The sequence below is a fragment of the Eumetopias jubatus genome, unplaced genomic scaffold (assembly GCF_037043125.1).
Source record: "Eumetopias jubatus isolate StellerSeaLion01/CBP00866 unplaced genomic scaffold, mEumJub1_p1.0 scaffold_8, whole genome shotgun sequence".
NCBI lineage: Eukaryota > Metazoa > Chordata > Mammalia > Carnivora > Otariidae > Eumetopias > Eumetopias jubatus.
This window is the reverse complement of record NW_028274814.1, coordinates 57,578,794-57,592,995: the sequence shown is the minus strand read 5'-3', so window position 1 is coordinate 57,592,995 and position 14,202 is coordinate 57,578,794. Positions and strand designations below refer to the sequence as shown.

At 39.7% G+C, this 14,202-nt stretch overlaps 1 pseudogene; it reads right to left on the bottom strand.

Annotated features, from left to right (window-relative positions):
• The window catches only part of LOC148163718 (patched domain-containing protein 3-like), a 34,635-nt pseudogene that overhangs the window by 13,872 nt on the left and 6,561 nt on the right, over window positions 1-14,202 (bottom strand).

Genomic DNA, 14,202 nt, shown 5'->3' with positions numbered 1-14,202 from the left:
CTTCTCAAATCCTTCCAAAAAATTGAAAAGGAAGGAACACTTCCTAACTCATTCTATGAGGCCACATTACACTAATACCAATGCAAGACAAAGACTACAAGAAGACTACAGATCAACATCTCTTATGACTATGGATGCAGATATCCTTAATAAAATTCTAGCGAACCCAATTCAATAGAACATTAAGAGGATTATACATCATGACCAAGTGGGATTTATCCCAGCGATGCAAGAGTGGTTCTACATGGGAAAATCAATCAGTGTAATACACCACACTAATAGAGCAAAGGATAAAAAGCACATGATCTTCTCAATAGATGCAGAAAAGGCATTTGACAAGATCTAATACCCATTTATGATAAAAAAAAAAAAACCCTCAAGAAGCAAGGAATAGAAATGAACTTCCTCAAAATGATAGGGGCATTTATGAAAACTGCAGAGCTAACATTATAGTCAATAGTGAAAGATTGAAAGAGTTCCCTCTAAAGTCGGGAACGAGATAAATGTGCCCATTTTCACCAATGGCATTCAACACTGAAGTAGAAGTGCTAGCCAGAGCAATGAGATAAGAAATAGAAATAAAAGGAATTCAAACTGGAAATGAAGAAGGCAACTATTCCTTTTTACATGATTACATGATCCTATATCTGAAAATTCCAAAGAATCCACAATCAAACTAATAGAGTTAATAAACAAATTGAGCAAAGCTGCAAGATACAAGAGCAACACACAAAAATCAGTTGTTTCTATTTGTGTGCAATCAACAATCCATAAATGAAATGAAGAAAGCAATTCCATTTAAATAGTGTCTAAAATAATAAAATATTTAGAAATAAATTTAAACAAGGAAGTGAAAGACTAAAAATTACAAAAATTTGGTAAAGAAACTAAAGAAGACCTAAATTAATGGAAAGAAATCCTTAGTTCATGGGGAGGAGGACAGTATTGTTAAAATGTCAATCACACCTAAAACAACCTATAGATTCAACACAATCTTTCTTACAAAATTCCAATTGGCCTTTTTTCTTCAGAAATGGAAAACCCAACCCTCAACTTCCTACGGAATTGCAAGGATCCCTGGATAATCCAAACTAATCATGAAAAGGAAGAAAAGAACTGGAGGACTCTGATTTCCACAACAAAGCTACAGCAATCAAAAGAGTGTGGTACTAGCAAATCAACAGACTTGTAGGCTAATGGAATAGAATTGAGAGTCCAGAACGTCTACAGCCAATTGATTTTTGACAAGGATGCCAAATCCAACCAACTTGGAAAGAACAGTCTCTTCAACACATGGTACTTGGACAACTGGATTTCCATATGTGCAAGAATGAATTCCATATGTGAGTAGAATGACCTCTACTCACACCGTATACAAAAATGAACTAAAAGCTGATCAAGGGCGCCTGGGTGGCTCAGTTGGTTAAGCGACTGCCTTCGGCTCAGGTCATGATCCTGGAGTCCCAGGATCGAGTCCCGCATCCGGCTCCCTGCTCAACAGGGAGTCTGCTTCTCCCTCTGACCCTCCCCCCTCTCATGTGCTCTCTCTCTCTCATTCTCTCTCTCTTTCAAATAAATAAATAAATCTTTAAAAAAATAAAAAAAATAAAAGCTGATCAACAACTTAAATATAAGAGCTAAAACCATGAAACTCTTAGAAGGAAACACAGGGAAAATGTGCATGACCTTGGACTTGTCAATGGATTCATAGATGTAACACCAAAAGCATAAGTAGCAAAAAGAAAATGATAAAAGACAAATTGGATTTCATCAAAATTAAAAAATCCTGTGCATTAAAGACATTATCAAAAAAGTGAAGAGACAGTACACGGAAGTGGGAGGAAATATTTACAAGTCATGTATTTTTTTTTTTTTTTGAGAAAGAGAGAAAGAGAAAGATAGCAAGAGCATGAGCAGGGGAGAGGGGCGGGTGTGGGGGAGAGAAAATCTTAAGTAGGCTCCGCACCCAGCACTGAGCCTGACAAGGGGCTCGATCTCACAACCCTGAGATCATGAGCTGAGCTGAAACCAAGAGTTGGGACGCTCAACCAACTGAGCCACCCAGGCACCCCTAGAAATCCTATCTCTGATAAGGGTTTAATATCCAAAATACACAAAGTACTCATCAACAACAAGACTCAACAACCGAAAGACAAATAACCCAATTAAAAAATGGGCAAAGGACTTGCATAGACATCTCTCCAAGGAAGATAGGCAAATGGCCAATAAACGCATGAAAAGATACTGAACATCATCAGTAATTAGGGAATTGTAAATCAAGCCACACTTTGCCACTACTAAGATGGCTATAATCAATAAAACAAAAAGTAACAAGTGTTGGTGAGGATGTGCAGCAATTGGAACCCTTATACATTGCTGGTAGGATATAAAATGGGGTAGCCTCTGTGGCAAGCAGTTTGGCTGTTCTTCAAAGAATTATCATACAACTCACCAATTCAACTCTTAGGTATATACTGAAAGGAATTGAAAACAGGAGCTCAAAGAAATATTTGTCCACCAGCATTATTTACAATAGCCAAAAGGTGGAAACATTCCAAGTGCCCATCAACAGACAAGTGGATAAACAGTGCTGTTTATACACGATGAAATATTAGTCAGTCATAAAAAGGAATGAAGTTTTGATGCAAGCCACGTCATAGCTGAACCTTGAAAACATTGTGCTAAGTGAAATGAGCCAGTTACAAAAGAACATATATTGTATGATTCCACTTATATGAAATCTCTAGAACAGGCAAATTCATAGGGATAGAAAGTAGATGAAGGTTAACCGGGACTGGGGCCATGGAGGGTTACTGCCTAATGCTTATACAAATTCTGTTTGGGGTGATGGAAAATGTTTAGAAACAGATAGTTGTGACGGTTGCACGTTGAATCTAATTCAACGGCTGACAGTGTGAATCTGATTAATGCCACTGAAAAATGACTGAAATGACATATTTTATATCTTTTATATGTATTTCATCGCACGCAAATAATTTTTAAAAAGAGTTAAACAACCAGTAAAGCTGTTTTACCTGTAGCATGATGTGACTGCAAATAATATGATTAGCACGTATGCCAAGTGCAACAAAGGGATCACGTTCATAGAAGTTGCTTCAAATTCTAGTTGTCTGGAAAGTGACGTGAAATAGACCACCTGCCACAAAAATATACCCAAGTAAATAACTTTTCACTCCAATATCTGTGTGTGTTACAAACACTACTGAAACACTATAGCTTATTCATTGAAACAACAGGTTAAAATTTAGTAAAAGATCAAAATATGTGAACTATGACTTTAGAATAAAGAAGGCAACATAGATATGCTTCTTCCCGCAAATCCCTGCCATGCTTTCCAAAGTTTCTTGCAAAAACCCGAAGTTTGAAGCTCCTGACTATACAAAATCTGAGTTCTGTATGAGACCGTGAAGTCATTAACAGCCACAGAAAAGTGTCACTTTTTCTAAATTTTATTAGGTTGTTATCTTTTACTATTTTAATTGCATTGATATTTCAGAAAGATCTAGCATTCAAAGGCTTTTCCAGTAGTTGTCTCACTTTGACCAGGCTTATTCACAAGTACTAGTAGGCTTGCTGGCCCAACGTTACCGAATAGTTAGCATGTGCCTGGCACTATGCGATCACTTACTCGGAAAATGCTAAGCTAGTTCTCTTTTCAAAAACAGCATGGAACTTCTGCTTAAAGGTTTTTTTTTTTAATTTTATTTTTTATTTCAGTGAAGTCCAAACAAGTTTTAGGGGGCTCCCTCAAACAGCAGAGTCCTTAACTAAAAGTAGGAATTTCAAAGTCATTTGACTAGGAAACCTGATGGTCAATGTCTGTACGGAACAGACCTACCTTGAGGATGTAGGATTTGTGTTTTCCACCAGAACATTACTAAAGATTTAAGATTTGTGGCATCCTTTGATGCGTGAGATTAAGGACTCTGGATTAAGTACCAAATAGAGTAGGGCACTCCCAGCTTCAAGCCAAGGACTCCCTCAAATAATCAGGGAGTGCTACTGCTATGATCCTTGGAAGAAGTGTCCTTATTCCTCCCACCTTCTCCTGGCCTCCCTATCAAGCCCAGCCACCAGGTACCTGGATCTTCTTCAGGGCCAGACTCGTTTCGATGTTGCTAAATTGGTTCAGGAAATGGATCAACCACATCTTGCTAAGCTCGTTGATCTCTCCATCCTCAGTCTTCAGGTAGTACAGAAGCCGCATGGCTTTGGCCTTCACGAGTAACTGGATCCTTCCCGTCCTCTTGCCTAAAAGGGTTCCTCCAATGGTGCCGGCCAGGTAGATGGGCTGACCTGTTTGGTTGAAGATTGGGAAGGTGATGTGTCTCAGGTCGAGGTTCTTGTTCATCGGCCAGGCAGCCAGGAGTGGGTTGGAGGGCACGCAGAGGCCCTGGTTCTTAGCACACACCTGACTGTAGCGGATCTGGGTTCCGTTTTCCTCTGTCACATACAGATCCTGTACCACGTCCTTCAGTTTACCAATTTCCTCTAGGATTTCTTGTTCCAGCAGTGAGGCCGTGTTGGAGACTGCCAGAATACAGGCGAAATTGACTTCGGTGCTCTTCCTGGAGATGGAGAAGCGGTAAGAGTCGTTGCCGGTAACATGTCCCTGCACAAAGCGCCGCTCAGCTTTGGCCGGGCTCCCTATGGGGGTGTACTTCTCCTCGAGGTTTTCTTCTAAATCCTTGGGCCAGGGGCGCCTGGGTGGCTCAGTTGGTTAAGCGACTGCCTTCGGCTCAGGTCATGATTCTGGAGTCCCGGGATCGAGTCTCACATCAGGCTCCCTGCTCAGCAGGGAGTCTGCTTCTCCCTCTGACCCTCCCCCCCTCATGTGCTCTCTCTCTCAAATAAATTAAAAAAAAAAATCTAAAAATAAAAATAAATAAATAAATCCTTGGGGCAGTAAATCGAGGTAGTGCCCAGAGCAGCCGTCAGCAGCATGGGTGCCAGCAGGAAGATCCAGGGGTGCGAGCCCACCTCCCACCCCAGCCTTCCGAAGGCGTGGGAGAGGGGCGCCTCTAGGCAGTTGGTGTGGCAGCGGGGTCTCTCCGACAACTCATTTTCTGACCGAGGAGCCGGCCGACTTGAACGTCCCCGCACTGACACCGACTGGGATTGGGACGCTCAAGGGACTGCATGCTCTGCCGGGAAGGCCAGTTCAGCTCCGGTTCCCGCCTCGCCTCCGCCTCGGGCCAGGCCTCTGGCACCACCCGTGGAGGGACTAAGGCTCACTTTCAGCAAGGAAAAGCAACGTTCTCAAACTGGACAGCTGATGAGACCGCAGCTACTGGGGGGAGCAACGGCTTCCTGGAGAAATTCTACCGGAGTCTGTTTGACTTCTGGCGGTTCACGCCCGGAGCCTGGAGGCGTGGTTGGGGATCACGTGTTTTTGTTTGTTTTTTTTTTAGGATTTTTATTCATTTATTTGTGAGAGAGAGAGAGAGAGAGCACAAGCAGGGGGAGCAGTAGAGGGAGAGGGAGAAGCAGGCTCCTCACTGAGCAAGGAGCCCGATGTGGGACTCGATCGCAGGACACTGGGATCATGACCTGAGCCGAAGGCAGATGCTTAACGACTGAGCCACCTAGGCGACCCAGGGATCACGTGTTTTGACCCATAGCCTCACTAGCCCCAAATTTGTCTGGGGCATGCCTGTGCCCTCGGGAGTCTAGTTAACACAGAAACACTTCCTAAAGGTGAGTAAGATGCGTGCCTGTTCTACAAGACTTACATTTTATTGGGGGAATTTGGTTTGTACACACACACACGTGTCCTAACCTTGCTGGGATCATCCAGTAACACAGTTATTGGCTAAGGTGAACCTGGTACACTTACTTTATTATTTTTATTAACTACAAGCTAAAATAGACATTCGCCTTGTAAAAGGTTAGAAGTCAATATGTAGAATGAGAAGTGAGTGTTTATCTTTGGTCTGTTCCACAGTTCCCAGGATGGAGGGACCCCTGTGTTCATGTCACCTTTTTTATGAAAGTCCTCACCTACCTTTTAACATGCAGGAACTGAAAGGCAGGTGGTGAGCGGTTCCTAGAGTTAGGAGAATTGCTTGCCATGTTTTCCATAGTTGGCAGTCACCTAGCATTAATTGTGATTGTGTTTTTCTGTGGGGAGTTATGGCATTTTACCGAAATCTCCAGATTGTAAGAATACCAAGGCCAAGAGTTTAAGGAAGATATCTTTAACAGTATTTTAAAGGAGAAAGTAATAAGAGATACTGTTAAGTTGGCTTTACAGAAAGTCATTGCTTAAGAGTGACATTAATAACCACAAGATGGCACACAGTTTCTATTGAATTTTTAAATTTTTTAAAATTTTTTTATTTTTTAAAGATTCTATTTATTTTTTGCCAGAGAGAGAGAGCGAGAGAGGGAACACAAGCAGGGGGAGCTGCAGAGGGAGAAGGAGAAGCAGGCTTCCCGCTGAGCAGGGAGCCTGACATGGGGCTCGATCCCAAGAGCCTGGGATCATGACCTGAGCCGAAGGCAGACGCTTAAGGACTGAGCCACCCACCCCGTTTCCTATTTTAAAAAAAGTTAGGGTAAATGGGACCGAGGATTCCTTTTCTCCTTTATCTGCATGTTGCAAGTCCTAGTTATAGCTACATCTGGAGTTTATCCTTGGTGTGCTATAAATCTAGAGGCACCTGTATCACATTTAAATGGAGGAACTGATCTGGGAATTCCATTTGTTAAACCATATTAACATTATGGAGAGAAATGGCTCAGCTGGTTTCCTAAACATTTAGGATGTAATGTTAGAGGGAGGGTGTTCACAAGTATTCTGTAATGTGCAAAACCAAACACAGGGCCTCTTACTGCCCATCTTTATGGTATTTCTTTAGCACAGCATCAGCGTGTTTTTTTTTTAATTCTCAAAACACAACATTCAAAACAAAATTTCTACAATTGCTCATAAATCAGCCACTGTGAAGTACTAAATTCTATAGGAAAATATGTACCTCAAGGTTTGATTTTATCGAGTTTTTTCATTCTAGTTCGTTGATTCTAGATTACGTAATTTTGCTAATCTAGTTATCTAGATTACTAATGTTTGTGTGGGTTTAGAATGTCAATAAAAAATACCACTAATACTTGTTCCCCACCGGTTTTACTGTATTATTCCATAAAAGGGACTTGGCACTTTTAAAATGAGCTCATCTGCCCTATTTGAGTCGTGAAACCCTTTCTATTGGTTTCAGAGCTCTAGACTAATCCAAGGGCAGCTATAACATAGCCTAGAAGTCACATGTCCTAAGGGACAAGTCTCTGAAGTTTCTTCCTTTCAATTCAGACAACCCTCTGGCCTTAATCTGAGAATGGTGTCTACTTTGTCAGGATAGGATTCTCCATACTTTATAAAATACCTTCTGGATGAGAAGGGGGTGGGTATTGGGAATTCAAGAATACAGTTTAGAACTTAAAATTTTATCTAGTATACTTCTTACCCATCTTCAGTCTAGAAAAAATGAAGCAGGCAAAGCATTACCTTTTCTTTTCTCTTACACGTTGATTCCATTTTCTTCTGTTCCCCAGTCCCTTCTCAAGCCCGTCCAATTTTTTTTTCTCTTCCCCCTGTTTCTCCTTTTCTAAGTCCCATTCTCTCAGGTTAGCCAAACTGACTTTGGCATAAATAAAGGGCAGTTGCCCGTTAGTTTTTTATTTCTTATTTAAAATTTTTTTTGCCATTTTTATTTATAGGATGCTTCTCTTTTAAGTCTGTATCTTAGTTACTTGATAATCTGTTTCCCACACTTGAGTATGAGCTCCTCAGACACAAGGACTGCATCTTGTTCATCCCTGTGTTTGATACTCAGAGGACACTCTAATGTTAGTCATAACTGAGGTGGTCCTGCTTGTCTTTCCACAGCTCTAGAAATGATATAATTCAAATACGGCAGACATAAGGGCTGAAATATATCCTGTGGATCCCGTAGGGACTGCTCAGATGCCTGTGTTGGAACTGAGACAGCAGGTATTTTTTTGCATCTTTTCACCTGCCCTATCTTAAGCTTTTTTCCTTTTCCTTTCTGGAATTAAAACAGTATAGCCATTCCTCCTAACTCGCATAATAATCTGTCACAGAGCTTTATGAAGTCACTCGGTTTTCCTTTTCTAGATTGAAATCTAAAGATTTAATAAAACGATTGGCCATTGAGAAGAGGCTCTAAAATTGAAATATGAATAATTAAGAAAGAAACTGAAGAAAGGACAGCAGCAAGAATTGATCATGAATGTAGTGATGGGGAAGAAACTTTTTTTTTTTTTTGAGAGACAGAATGAGAGGGAGAAGGAACAGAAGAAGAGGGAGAGAGAATCCCACGTACGCTCCATGCCGAGTGCAGAGCCTGACTTGGGACTCCATCTCACAACCCTGAGATCATGACCTGAACCGAAATCAAGAGTAGACACTTAACTGGCTGACTTACCCAGGTGCCCCAATGAATCGTGGCTCCCAGTATTTATGACTTTTCATAGTTCCCTCCCACATTGACTCTGGGTTTAGCCATGTGACTTACTTGGTTCAGTGGGACATTAGCAACTGTGACACAAGCAGAAGGTTGATAAGTACTTGTGCATTTGGGGTTTGACTTCTTGGAAGCAAGAGAACTCAGGTTTTTATGAACTTGGGGTTCACAGTGCTGCTGGTAAAACTCTTCGAAGTAGTTACTTTATCATTGACCTTCATTAAATTCCTTTTTATATAATAAGGTGAATTTCTCATTTTTTATACTATAGCGATGCCCAGAAACATGGCTCAGGAAATAGCAGAAGACAAGCTAGAGAATGCTTGAGAGAAAGAAAAATTAAGATTTCCTTAAAGGAATTGTTGGAATTTGGGAGAGCACATTAGACAGAACAGGAAAGCGGAGATCTTGAAGGCCACGCTCAACGTACAGAAAGGGAAACACAGCAACAGTAACCAGACTTGACAGCTGACTGTGTAGGACTTTAAAGGGGGAGGGGGTAATTAAAAATTAATAGGTTAGAGAGAGTGACTAGAGTCTTAAAAAATGAAACAGAGGAAACCAGACTAATGCTCCCAGAGGGAGCACAAATTCAGGGGATACCTGAGTAACTGCAGGTGCCCTTGGGGATGTTCCCTTGAAGAATGGGAGAGCTAGTCACAGTGGTTACAAAAAATCTGAGTAGACTTTTAAGTCTAGAACGTGGGCAATTAGATTAGACTCTTTCGCATATTATTAAGTCGGTCTCAAAGTGATGAAGTTATTTAGGGAAAGATTTTCGTATCTCCTGAGCCCTAGGGGACCAAGAATTTCTAGAGTTAAATCTTCTCAAAAGAGAAGCACAGGTAAGAGGAGAAATGCTACAAGGAACCAGGGGCGACGAAAGTGATTGACCCTGGACTTGAAGTCCACTGGGAGAGTATGAATTTATCCAATGGAGGTGAAGGTGGGCAAGATTCAGTAAGCAGTGGGTAATTGGATCATTCAGTAACTCCTTGGCTTTATACTTCTGTCTTATGGGAGCCTTCCCAAAACAAAACTAGAAGACTATGTTAGCAAACCAAATGTCTGAGCCTTAAATCAAGGGGAAATAGTAAAGGGAGAGCACTCAGTGCCACCAAACAGGGCTGCTTACAGGCTTTTTGAGAAGGAAAGGGATCACTCTGAGGGGCAGGATAACATTTCTAAAACTAAGGGAACCTTCTTAAAAAGAGTAGAGCAAATGCAGCCCGGAGGAGCGGGTAGTCTATGTCCTGGATCTCCACCACAGAAAGCAATGTGAGAAAGGGAAGATCTTCTGCCTCCCACTGAAGTGAAGTAAGTTCTTAAGAGTAGAGAATAATCCAAAAGCTGAAAAAGATTAGTTTTGGTGGGGAGAGAACATGACAGAAGTATTGATCCTTGCTAGACCCCAAGGGGCATAGACTTTAGGAGCATGAATAACAGCTTCTGTTCAGGAATCTACTGAGGGTGACTCTACCGCTGAAATGGATATGGGGACCTCAGTGGAAAGTGACCCTAAGACACAAGTTCTAGGGCCCACATAAGTTCTGCTCAAACAGGACTAGACAGAATCCACACTCAACCCAGGAGTACATGGTCTACACGACCAGTGGAAATTAAGCGGTTTTGGATATTTTTCAAGAAATTATGGCATCCTGGTTAAAAGTATGGACGGACTTTGAGGCTAATGTGCCTGGGTTCACATCCCAGCTCTACCTCTTACTACCTGTGTGATTTTGGGCAAGTTACTTAACCTCTCTCTGTCACATTTTCCACTTGTCAAATGGAGAAGATAATACCTTGCTATTGGGGTTCTTAGGATTAAATTATTGAATACACGTGAAATTATTTAAAACATGAAATTCAGTAAGGACTATTATTATTAGAAATATTTTCACCACTGAGTGGGATTTTTTGTTTGTTTTAGTTTTGTACCTTTATGAAGGTGAGGAAAGTTTGCTACAAAGTTGCTTTTTCATGATGGAGTTAAATTTTTATCAAATCATGTGAGTTAATCTATTGGGAAGAACCTATGGAGTCTCTCCTTCATCTATGTATGCGGCAAATGGTAGTATTGTTTTTTAATCTTGGGAAAAAAATGCTTGAAAACCCTAAATGTCAGAATATAATGCGGGTTCCATCTGCTAACTTTTATATAGCAATACTGCACTCATGTTGAGGTGAGATTGGCCTCTAATTTTCTTTTATGGTCCAATTTGGTTAACAAGCCTTATAAGGGTAATTTTCTCTCTTTTTCTATTCTCTGCAAAAGTTTATATAAGATAGAAATAACCTGTTTCTTTTCCCCCCTCTTTTTCTTTATTTTATTTTATTTTTCCACCATGATAAGTGTACTCTTTAATCCCCATCACCTGTTTCACCCACCCCCCCTCCCCACTGGTAACCATCAGTTTATTCTCATAGTTAAGACTCTCTTTCTTGGTTTGTCTCTCTCTCTCTGTCTCTCTCTTTTTTTCCTTTGCTAGTTTCTTTTGTTTCTAAAATTCTACCTGTGAGTGAAATCATATGCTATTTGTATTTCTCTGACTGACTTATTTTGCTTTGCTTAACATTATACTCTCTAGCTCCATCCATGCGGTTGCAAATGGCGAGATTTCATTCCTTTTTATAACTGAATAATATTCCATTGTGTGTGTGTGTGTGTGTGTGTACACTCATACCACTTCTTTATCCATTCATCTGTTGATGGACATTGGGCTGCTTCCGTATTTTGGCTATTGTAAATAATGCTGCAGTAAACATAGGAATGCATGTATCCTTTTGAATTAGTGTTTTTGTGTTTTGAGGGAAATACCCAGTAGTACAATTACTGGATCAAAGGGTAGTTCTGTTGTTTCACCATTGATTATGATGTTGACTGTGGATTTTTCATATAAGTTCTTTATTATGTTGAGGTATAGTCCCTGTAGACCTACTTAACAGAGAGTTTTTATCATGCATGGATGTTGTACTTTGTTGAATGGGTTTTCTGTATCTATTGAAATGATCATATGGTTTTTATCCTTTCTCTCAGTGATGTGACATATCATGTTGATTGTTTGGGGACTGTTGAACCACCTTTGCATCCTGGGAATAAATCCCACTCGATTGTGGTGTATGATTTTTTTATTAACATACTGTTGGATTCAGTTTGCTAATATTTTGTTGAGGACTTTTGCATGAGAGATACTGGCCTGTGTTCTCTTTTTTGTAGTGTCTTTGTCTGGTTTTGGTATCAGGGTGATATTGGCCTCATCAGAATGAATTTGGAAGTTTTCCTTCCCTTTCTATTTTTTGAAATAGTTTGAGAGGAATAGGTATTAACTCTTTACATGTTCGGTAGAATTTGACTGTGAAGCTGTCTGGTCCTGGACTTTTATTTTTTGGGAGTTTTTTGATTATTGATTCAATTTCACTGCTGGTAATTGGTCTGTTCAAATTAACTATTTCTTCTTGTTTTACTTTTGATAATTTATATGTTTCTAGGAATTTATCTATTTCTTCTAGATTGTTGAATTTGTTGGCATATAGGTTTTCATAATACCCTGTTGAAAATATTTGTATTTCTGTGGTGTTGGTTGTAATTTCTCCTCTTTCATTAGTGATTTTGTTTATTTGGGTTCTCTCTCTCTCTTTCTTCTTTTCTTTCTTTCTTTCTTTTTTTTTTTTTTTGATGAGTCTGGCTAGAGGTTTATCAATTTTGTTGATCTTTTCAAAGAATCAGCTGCTGGTTTCATTGACCTGTTCTTTTGTTTTTTTAGTTTCTATATCATTTATTTCTATTCTAATTTTTATTATTTCCTTCCTTTTGCTGTGTTTGAATGTTGTTTGGTCTTATTTTTCTAGCTCCTTTAGGTAAAAGTTAGATTGTTTACTTGAGATTTTTTTCTTGTTCCTTGGGGCAGGCCTGTATTGCTATAACCTTGCCTCTTAGAACCACTTTTGCTGCATCCCAAAGATTTTGGACCATTGTGTTTTGATTTTCACTCGTTTCTATGAAATTTTTTATTTCTTCTTTCATTTCTTTGGTTGACCCATTCATTGTTTAGTAGCGTGTAATTTGACCTCCATGTATCTGTGCTCTTTCCAGACTTTTTCTTGTGGTTAGTTTCTAGTTTCATAACATTGTGGTCAGAAAAGATGCATGGTCTGACTTCGATTTTTTTGAATTTGTTGAGACGTGTTTTGTGGCCTAATATGTGATCTCTTCTGGAGAATGTTCCCTGTGCACTTGAAAAGAAGGTGGTATTCTTGCTGTTTTAGGATGGAATGTTCTGAATGTCTGTTAAATCCATGTGCTTCAGTGTGTCGTTCAAAGCCACTGTTTCCTTGTTGATGTTGTGCTTGGATTATCCATCCATCGATGTATGTGGGGTGTTAAAGTCCCCTACTATTATTGTATTACTATCAGTTATTTCCTTTATGATTTTATTAACTGATTTATGGATCTGAGTGCAAAAATATTTACAATTGTTATATCCTCTTGTTGGACTGTCCCCTTTATTATACAGTGTCTTTCTTTGTCTCTTGTTACAATCTTTGTTTTAAAGTCTGTTTTGTCTGATTTAAGTATTACTACCCAGCTTTCTTTTGACTTCCATTTTCATGATAAATATTTCTCCATCCCCTCACTTTGAATCTGCAGTGTTTTTTCGTCTGAATTGAGTCTCTTCTAGGTAGCATACAGATGGGTCTCTGTCACCCTATGTCATTTCATTGGAGCCTTTCGTCCATTTACATTCAAAGTAAATATTGATAGATCTCCGTATCGATTGCCATTTTGTTACTTGTTTTGTGGTTGTTTCAATAGATTTTCTTTGATCTTTTCCTCTCTTGCTTGTTGGCTTTCTTTCGTGATATTCTTGGATTCCTTTCTCTTTATTCTTTGCGTATCTATTAGTGGTTTTTGATTTGTGGTTCTCATTAGGTTTGTATATAACATCTCCTGTATATAGCAGTCTATATTAAGTTGATGGTCGCTTAAGTTAAAACCCATTCTTTTCTCCTCTCCTTCCACATTTTAGGTATGTGGTGTCATATTTTCCATCCTTTCATTTTATGAATCCCTTGACTGATTTGTACAGAAATATTTATTTTTACTGCTTTTGTGTTTTTTTGCTTTTCATATTCTCGCTTATGGTCTTTCCCTTCTACTCAAAAAGTCCCCTTTAATATTTCTTGCAGGGCTGGTTTAGTGGCCATGAACTCCTTTAGTTTTTATTTGTCTGGGAAACTCCGTTTGTTTGTTTGTTTGTTTTAAAGTAGGCTCCACACCCAGCATGGACTCCAATGAGAGGCTTGAACTCACAACCCTGAGATCAAGACCTGAGCTGAAATCAAGCGTGGGAGGCTTAACTGACCAAGGCAGCCAGGCACACCTGTCTGGGAAACTCTTTATCTGAATGATAGTCTTGCTGGACAGAGTATTCTTAACTGCATATTTTTCCCTCTGGGCTCTTTGAATATATCATGTCACTACCTCTGGCCTGCAAAGTTTCTGTTGAAAAGTCTGCTGATGGCCTTATGAGTTTTCCCTAGTAAGTGACTGTCTTCTTTTCTCTTGCTGCTTTTAAAATATTTTCTTTATCTCAACCTCTTGGGTTGAGTTTTTGGGGCACTCTCTATGCCTCCTGGATCTGGATATCTGTTTCCCTCCCCAAATTAGGGACGTTTTCAGCTATTAATTCTTCAAATA